Source organism: Lactuca virosa, chromosome 5, assembly GCF_052849685.1.
Source record: "Lactuca virosa cultivar CGN04683 chromosome 5, Lactuca_virosa_CGN04683_v6, whole genome shotgun sequence".
NCBI classification, from domain to species: domain Eukaryota; kingdom Viridiplantae; phylum Streptophyta; class Magnoliopsida; order Asterales; family Asteraceae; genus Lactuca; species Lactuca virosa.
The window spans coordinates 431,732,680-431,742,444 of record NC_136430.1 but is presented as its reverse complement, the minus strand read 5'-3'; positions in this window follow the sequence as shown (position 1 = coordinate 431,742,444).

Below are 9,765 nucleotides of genomic sequence, written 5' to 3'. Positions count from 1 at the left end.
TTAATTAAACAATCAATATAATTACACATAGCACGTATTTGAAAGAAAATACTTCATATATATGTGTAAGGTGAAAGTAACTACACATGCACCTGATTTAATGAAAATCGGGTAGCAGTTCGTTTCCTAAAACGATCGTTTCTAATAAAACCGGGAGTTTTATTGAGAAACCGGGCTCTGCAAGGGTCGGGCTTCGAAACCGAAAAGATAAATTTTCCGGGCTTCTCGGGCTCTTCGTGGCATATTCCGGGGGTTATAATCGATACCAGGGCTTTGGGGAATGTTAAGATGAAGAAAATAAGGAAAAAGGGGCTAAATGTGGCAAAATCCCAAAAGTAACCGGGAAGGCTCGCATACCCCTTCTATTTATAGGGTCTGAAGTCGGCTAGGGAGGTGGGGTCCGCAGGTGAGGGTGCGCAGGTGCTCGCACATGGGCTGCGCGTGCGAAGTGGCTGCTGGCAGCTCCGGATTGGACCGAGCCTTCGGTGCGAGGGGGTGCGACACGGGTCGGACAGCTGGCCTCGGATGACTCAGCAGCATCGGACACGCGGCATGCTTCGGTTGGGCCTCCCTTCGGTCATATCACAATCCGACACACGGCTACTGTTCATGCGAGGGAAGGCGACACGTCTCACCAGCTGGCCTCGGGTGATTCAGCAATTCGGACACGTGGCGCGCTACGAGCGAAGGTGACGTGGCATTTCCGGGTGAAGCTCATCCATGCGAAATTTCTCAAAATTTGTGTCAAAATCTTCTAAAATTCATAACTTTCGCATACGAGCTCCGTTTTTGACGTTCTTTATATGCACGCGTAGGTAAAATTACGCTCTACAACTTTCGTTTAGACTTCGTCGGCTAATTTTGATTTTAATTTTTATATTATTATTTTTAACAGACCGGGACAGGAAATCCGTTAAAAATTCATAACTTCTTCATCCGACGTCCGTTTTCGTCAGACTTTTTACCGTTGTGCTACTAATGACGAGACCTTCGATTCTCGTTTAGTTCGTGTCGGCTAAAAATCTCTCGATCTAAAATTCGAGTTTTTAGCTGTCTATTGCTAAGCTGAAACTTCGAAAAATCATAACTTCCTCATACGAAGTCAGATTTGGGCGTTCCTTTTATACCTACTCTCGGTTTAACGAACACTATGAGTTTCGTTTAGATCACTAAGGCCAAAAAGTAGTTTATCAAAAACTCACTTTTTACGACATTCGGCACCGTGCCGGTTTTGTCGCGAAACTTCGACAGGTCATAACTTCTTCGTTATAACTCGGATTTCGATATTCTTTATATATCCGTAATACTTGTCATGCCCACTACAAGTTTCTTAATAGATATCGGCTTTATCTAATATTAATTTTGACGCTTATTTTTATTCTTAATTAATTAAACCCTAATAATTAAGCATAAAACACATAATTTTCACATAATATTCACATAATTACTTTTCATTTCTTCTAAATAAGTTACAAAGGTTAACCTAGACTATTATGTCAATAGTAATGCCTAGCCTAGAAACACGGGCGTTACAATATATATTGATACATTTGGTAGTAGACTCAATCGACTTTGGATTAGTTAGAGGAACCACATATATGGGGCAAAAAGAGAAATCATGGCAAAAAAATAATAATAATGCATGTCACATTTCTTGGTCTTCAAACAGTATTCCACCCTTAAGGTGGTAGTGGTGGTGTATTTTGATGTGATGGCCTTGATTTTGATTTCATCATTCCAAGCCTAAACCACTCTATCGGTAACAAATTCACATGTATAATTTGTACAGGAATCAATTTCCAGAGGGTTCCCAAGTTTTTCCCAACAAGGTTAAGATTTTCCTTACTAAATAATTAAAGAAGCATACCATAGATATTCACCTTAATCGCGACCTTACTATGGTTTCCATATTACTGCGGAAGGTGATACATTTATCAGTGATAGTACACTGGTAAATTTGGATGAACCTAACAGCTATAAGGAAGCCATGGAAGGCCCTGAGTCTGCTAAATGGAAAGAGGCTATGGACAACGAGATTCAGTCCATGTGTTGACAATCAAGTTTGGAACTTGGTTGACAATGTACCGGGTCGTAAGACGGTCGGGTGCAAGTAGATCTTCAAGAAGAAGACCGGCATGGATGGGAAAGTGCACACTTATAAGGCGCGACTGGTTGCGAAGGGCTTCACCCAAACTCAGGGAGTTGACTATGATGAAACCTTTTCACCAGTAGCGAAAATTAAGTCTATTAGGGTTATGCTAGCCATTGTTGCATTTCATAATTATGACATATGGCAAATGGATGTCAAAACCGCTTTCCTTAATGGAAATTTGGCTGAGGATGTTTACATGAGTCAGCCAGAGGGTTTTGTTAATGCAGAGTACCTTGATAGAGTGTGCAAGCTTGATAAATCCATTTATGGATTGAAACAAGCATCTCGCAGTTGGAATCTTTGTTTTGATGAGAAAGTCAAAGAGTTTGGTTTTTCGAGAAGCGAGGATGAGTCCTGTGTATATGTCAGAGCTAGTGGGAGTATAGTTAGCTTTCTGGTACTGTATATGGATGACATACTACTCATAGGAAATGACATCCCAACTTTGCAGGAGATTAAGTCCTGGCTTGGGAAGTGTTTCGCTATGAAGGACCTTGGAGAAGCTGCCTATATCCTAGGGATAAGGATATTGAGAGATAGGAGTAAAAGACTAATTGGACTTAGTCAGAGCACCTATTTGGACAAGGTGTTGAAGAGGTTCAACATGCAGAATTCCAAGAAAGGTGATTTACCGATCCAAAGCAATGCCAAACTGAGTAAGGCTCAGAGTCCGAGTACAGAGGCTGAGATAGCTGAGATGAGTCGATTACCATATGCTTCCATTGTTGGCTCGATCATGTATGCTATGACTTGTACCCGCCCTGATGTGGCCTTTGCTTTAAGCATGGTCAGCAGATATCAGGGGAATCCTGGCAAGGCTCATTGGACTGCGGTGAAGAACATTCTCAAGTACCTGCGGAGGACTAAGGACTGGGTCCTTACCCTTGGTGGGAGTGATGACTTTAGAGTAGTGGGGTATAGTGACGCTAGCTTTCAGACTGATAGGGATAATTTCCGCTCTCAGTCGGGCTGGGTGTTTACCCTGAATGGAGGAGCGATTACTTGGAAAAGTTCCAAGCAGGAGACAGTAGCTGATTCGACGTGTGAATCATAGTACATAGCACTGAGTGAAGCAGCGAAGGAGGCGATATGGCTGAAGAACTTCATCGGAGACCTTGGAGTTGTACCAGCTATAAAGGATCCTATGGAGATTTTCTGTGACAGTAATAGTGCGGTTTCCTTAGCCAAGGAGCCTAGAGATTATGGCAGATCCAAACACATTGACAGAAAATATCACTTCATAAGACACAAGATAGAAGAAGGACTCCTCGTGGCAAAGAGGGTATCGTCAGAAGAGAACCCAGTAGATCCCCTTACGAAGGGACTGACCAGGGTTAGGCATTTGCAGCATGCGAGGCGCATCGGGCTGAAGCACGATATTAGTTTTACTGATTAGATAGCTATTTCTGAAACTTGTAAAATGTAATTGACATTTGATGATTAAATAAAAGTTGTTTATTTATAAGTAAAGTGTTGCTATCTTGTGTTAATCGTTTACTATTGTTTCAACTTTGCATGTTTTGACTTCCAGAATAATTACTTTATTCAAACTCTCCACAATCAATCATACTTTAGAAGTAGGTATGAATCAAGACTGTCATGAATTGGGCTTGTAGATGTCTAAGGTGTTGGACATAGTAAAAGTTGTTACAACATTCATGAGTGCTCATAAGTTCTGAGTATTGGATTAAACCCACGCTCACTTGTATCACTTCATGGAATTTATCTCGAGTGATCGTGAGACGGTAATATCATATAAGTCTTCAAACCTAAAAATATGAACTGTTGACTATGAGTTGGTTGTGCATTGATTGTACGAAAACGCATCAGTAACTTGACGTTATAAAACGTACCTTTGTGTATGATTCAACAAGTAGTAGTAACAAGCATATGAGTCGAAGTTTATCTGTCACACCCCCAAACCGGAACGGCGGAAACGTTCGGGGGTGGTTGACGTCATGCGTAGTATCACAACAGTTGTATCATAGCAAGCATAGTAAACACAACCAAACATTGAATACATATATGAAAAATGTTTACATTGTCTTATTACATAGTTTTGTTCATAACAAAAGTAAAATCGAAAGACGTGACTCTAACGCGCCAACTTCTCCAAAAGCCTGGAAGTACCTGTCTACTAAATCCCTGAGAATACAAGCAGTTTTGAAAGAATATCAACATAAAGCTGGTGAGTTTATAAGCATTTAGTTTTTGGTGGAAAATGTTTCTTTGATCCTTTTGAAAAGTGTTCCTCAAGAAAATCCTATATTTTATTATGAAAAGCGTGTTTGAAAACCCATTCCTTCCATGACTTCCAGATTCATACAAGGTATGTACAATCCAAGGAGTCGTGGAATGAATATGAATATCCGTTAGTTATATGTTAAACAATCCGTTTATGAAAAGTCGAGTTATCCCGGGAAAATCCTATATTTTCCCTACAAGTTGATGGTTGGTTATCCGTTCTAAACTGAGGTGTACAAGTATCTACCATACTTATATCGATAAACGTAGTTTCCTTTTAAAAACCCTGGTTACTTCCAGTGAGGTATATTAGCCTTATTACATAAATAAAACTAATAAAAACGTGGTGAACTAAATCCTGAAGGTATTATTAACACCCTCTAGCAATCAAATCGGTTATTACTTTGAGGTTAGTCCACTTGATTCATTATTACAAAAGTAAATCTCTGCTATCTAGGTTGTGAGTTTATAACCATACATTAACTTGATATGGCACGTATTGGGGCCAATATCATTTATGACTTTGTCACTCGTAGACATGCCGGTCCGGCTGTAGCTAGCAACAAGGTGCGGGATAGTCAGTCTCGTATAGATCTATACACAACAGTCACGCTCTCCCTACAAGAGATTCTGGTTACAAGTGCTAGTCCTACACTCTGATTCTGTGGGAGTGTTACCAAGGACGTGTCTCCAACTTAGACTAACAAATTTACAAGTAATAATACTGAAAATCCTGTTTATGATTTGCATGAATCCTTTATAAAATAATACATTTTACTACATGATTCACAAGTTCGTTATCCTAGTTAAAATATCCGAGTATGTTATTAAACGTGGAAATCGTTGGACTGTATTAATAAGTTTAAAACTTAATAAAATACTTTGAGTTTGGCTTCTATTCCCCCCTGAAAACATTAAAAACACAGAAAAACGTAGGGGTATGAACTCACCTCGGGCGATTTGAATGAAAGATCGATACAGAATGTCGGATGTTCAAGTGAAGCCTTGAACACGATTCGATCCTAATTAACATGTAATGACACATAAAGGAGTCAAATGAAGGTATTTCTCTACTAAATGTGATGGAAAACCACTCTAAGGACTTGGAACTACTTGCATTAAATGATATAACCTTATAGGATTGAGTAAGGAGGGTGTATGGCCACCTTAAAGGTGTGTGCGGCCATGGGTGTGCAGCCCAAGGGGAGTGCGGCCGTACACTCATGATGGAAGGTGTCTATGAGGTGTTTCCAAGGTCCATACTTGCATCCATGAAGTGTTCTAGGTCCAAACTAAGTTGTAGTACAAGTTTAGGGTCTTAGAAGTGGGTTTGCGGCCCTAGGATGAGTGTGTGGTCGCACACGGGAGTGTGCTGCCACATACAAGGAGTGTGCTACCGCAAAAGGGTGTGTGCGGCCGTACACAGGTGTGTGCAGTCGTACACCCCACGTGAAGATGTCCAAAATGTCAATTTCAAGGTGCAATAAGGCTAGGGTCATGTCTATCTCGAGTATGGAAGTCAAACTCTCACTTTGGAGGATGTTTTAAGAGTGTGCGGCCAACCTTATGAAGGTGTGCGGCCGCACTCCTTCAAGGGATGAAGAACATGATGAAACTTGATGAATCAAGGCTTAGATGAAGTGGTTCTTCAAGTACAACAAGTTCAGGGATGGATTACTCACGTTTTTGAAGCCTTGGGAGGGTTTGCGGTTGAAGAGTCTTGAGAGAAAAGGTGTTGTGTGCTGCCAGGATGTTAAAGGAATGAAAGGAAAGGGGTCTACCCTTTATATAGGGTGGGTGTGCTGCCTAGAGGTGAGTGTGCGACCAAGAGGTGAGTGTGCGGCCGCACACCCATGTGTACGGCCGTACACTCCCCCTAAGGGTGTGTATGGCCCGGTTTTGACACTATACGACTTGTTCACTCATTCCTGACCTCAACCTTGACTGAACCCAAGCTTAAAACACTTAAATGGACCCTTAAACCGTGCTAGAAGTTAACAGAAACGAGTTTAACTTAGACTTACTGACTAGATATACCAAGTAGAAGTTTCGGGTTGTCACATTATCTGTTCCTTTTAATCCTTGGAGGATTAGAAGCGATATCTGGGCCCCTCGATGATTTTGTTTTGACCTATGTGACGGGCCCGGTCAGAACCAAATTTATGTGTTCAGTTTAGTTCTATGTCAAACAAATCGGAAATCGGGAAACAAACTGCTGGACAATAAGTACGACGTTGTTCCATGTATTTGTCCGACTGGTATATTAAGAACAGATGATTATATGATCACTTATCTAAAATGGCACTTCATAGTTCAACAGAGTTTTAAGGGTTACGATTGATGGTCGGTTCCTGAAGTCATACTTGCAACTATAGTTATCAGACTTATCCAAGTGGGAGACTGTTAGATAAGGTGTCTAAGTCCGTACTATATTTGGTATGTACTTGACTCGGCCTGACATGGTCCATTTGGGTTGCATTTCACCGAAACAATTTGTATGGATAATCTTTTGAGAATAGTATGTTTATGATTTATTAATATATTATAAGTTATAACATATTAATAAGAAATCATATTATTTAATTAGTATTGATCAAGAATTAATTTGGAATTAATTTAGTGATCAAAAGGAAACTAATTAAATATGGACTCTTATATATAGAATAAGCCAATGTTCATTTAGGATGGGCTAAGCTTGCATGGATAGTCCATGGAGTTTTTAACCCATGGATCCTATGGAAATGAAAGGTCATGGGTATTAGGGTTTACATGGATGTAGCCCTAATCCACCATACTATATAAGGAGGTCTTTGGCACATGAAATGGCACTAGTGTGTGTGAGAACAAAGGTGGGCCGATTTCTAGTGTGCATTACTATTCTCTCAAGTTTTTCCAAGTTGTGTGGTGATTTGTGATTCCACTTGAGGCATCCACATTATTCGTGCTAGGCTCTCAAAACTCCAAGAAATCAACCACAAGAAAAAAGGTATGTCATTCTACTAGATTTTATGTTACAAGTACCCCCATAACATGCTAGTTAGGATGAGAACCTTGGAAAAATCAAATTTGCATGTATATTAGAGAAAACATAGATCCAAGGTTTCTAGGGTTGCATGTACACCATATGAGTGTTAGAATGCTCCAAACCCATCAGTGGATTCCTAGGAAAGTCTAGGATAAGTATGTTGTTTAGCATAGGAATGGTGTATAGTTCTAATCTGGTGACTTAGAGGAATCAGGATGACTCTTGAGGAGGGTACAAATAAGTCTGAAAGGTAGTATTGGGTCCGTACTACTAGAAGCACAAGATCTATACCTAAGACGAGAGCAGACCTGGAGACTCTAAGGAGACCTCTGTAGGGATACCCCCCCCCCCCTCGAGTCTTATGTTGATTATTTATATGTTTGTGTTTCTGTTCGAACATGGTGATGATTACTCGAGGAGGTTTTGGCTCTGGTTCTGGTTCAGGTTCTGGCTCAGGTACATAACTAACTGATGAGAGGCTGCGCGAGTTCATTGCGGCTGAGGTTACTCGCGGTATCTTGGATGCTACTCCTATGATTTTCGATACCGTCAAGGAGGGTATTATGGAGTTGATGGATGAGAGGCTCAAGTCTTTTCAAGTTGAGATTGTTACGGGCCAGATAGGAGTTCGAACTCCCTCATTCTGGGAGTTCAAGGCTTGTGGAGCTCCTGAGTTCTTTGGGGCTAAGGACCCCATCGCTAGACGACGTTGGATCGCTGACATGGAGAATGCTCAGCGGACGAGTTTTTGCCTTGAGGGGGGCAAAGGTGGGATTTGCATCCTTCCTGCTGAGGGACCGAGCACGAGACTAGTGGGAGGAGGTTAGCCGAGTTGTAGGATCAACAGCAGTGGCAATCATGACCTGAGCATTTTGTTTCGAGGTTTCAGAGGGAGTTTACACCAGCTATTGAGGTGTAGCAGCTTGCGAGGGAGTTCCAGTACCTTCGCCATACTACAGAGACTGTGGCGTAGATTACCACCAAATTCAGGGAGAGGGCTTTGTTGGTCCCACAGTACACCGCGGATGAGGAGATGAGGAAGACGAGATGTCATGATTTGCTGAGAGAGTATATCAGGGAGTTTGTGAGCTTCTCTGGGTGCAAGACCCTGAATGATATGATCGAAAAGGCCAGTGAGCGGGAGATTGAGTTGGAGCTTCGGATGAAGTGGAAGCCGGAGTAGATACAAACAGCGGTGGGCCAGGCTAAGAGGCCCAAGACTTTCGATTCACGCACCAAAGGCCCATAGGGACGGAGCCGTTGCTGCAAGTGTGACAAGTCGCACGGTAGGGCATGTCGATTGACGAGTTCAATATGTTTCGGTTGTGGTCACCCGGGCCACATGAGTAGGACTTCCTCAGGGGTGCTCTGATTTGTTTTCATTGCAATCAGACTGGCCATAAAAAGACCAATTGTCCAAGATTTTCAGGGGAGTAGTGGTCGTGCCTGTGCCAACCACTTTGAGGATTACTGATGGCCGTCAGGGCAAGGTGGAGGCTCCTATGGTGAAGAGCAGGGCATTTCAGCTGACCACCGATGAGGCTCCTGCAGCACCGGATGTGGTTACTGGTATGTGATTTATCCTTATCTTTATTGTTCTCCTTATTTATGCTGATGATTATATGTGATCTCGTATAGGGACCTTTTTGGTCAATGGTATGACTGCTCATGTCATGTTCGATTCGGGTGCTACTCGATCCTTTGTATCTCTTGCTCTTAGCAAGAAGTTTTGTGATGCTCTCGGGACTCTGGATTTTCCATTAGAGGTTGAGATTATGGATGGCCGTACTGTGAGTGCGTCGAGGGTTCATCGTGGGTGTGTCTTGAATCTGTTTAGTGAAAGATACTCTATTGATTTGGTGTCGATTCCTCTGCGAGGATCAAAGGTTATCATCAGGATGGATTGGTTGGGCCCTAATGGGGCCATGATTGACTGTGAGTGTCAGCTAGTGAGAGTTCGAACCCAAGTGGGGGAGAACTGGTTATTCCTGGCGAGGGAGCTTCGCATGGGCCGACTCTCTGTTCAGCTGCGAGGGCCAGGAGATATCTTCAACAAGGTTGTTCTGGGTTCCTAGCTTATCTTGTAGACACTCGAGTTAAGGGCACGACGGAGTTGAGTGGGGTGCCCATCGTTCGGGATTTCCCCGATGTATTTCCTGAGGATTTTCCAGGCGTGCCTCCTGATAGGCAGGTTGAGTTTCAGATTGACTTGATTCCTGGCACAGCTACAATATCCAAGGCACTATATCGCTTGGCTCCACCAAAGATGCAGGAGTTGTCTATGCAGCTTCAGGAGATGCTAGACAAAAGATTTATACGACCAAGTAGTTCTCCATGGGGAGCA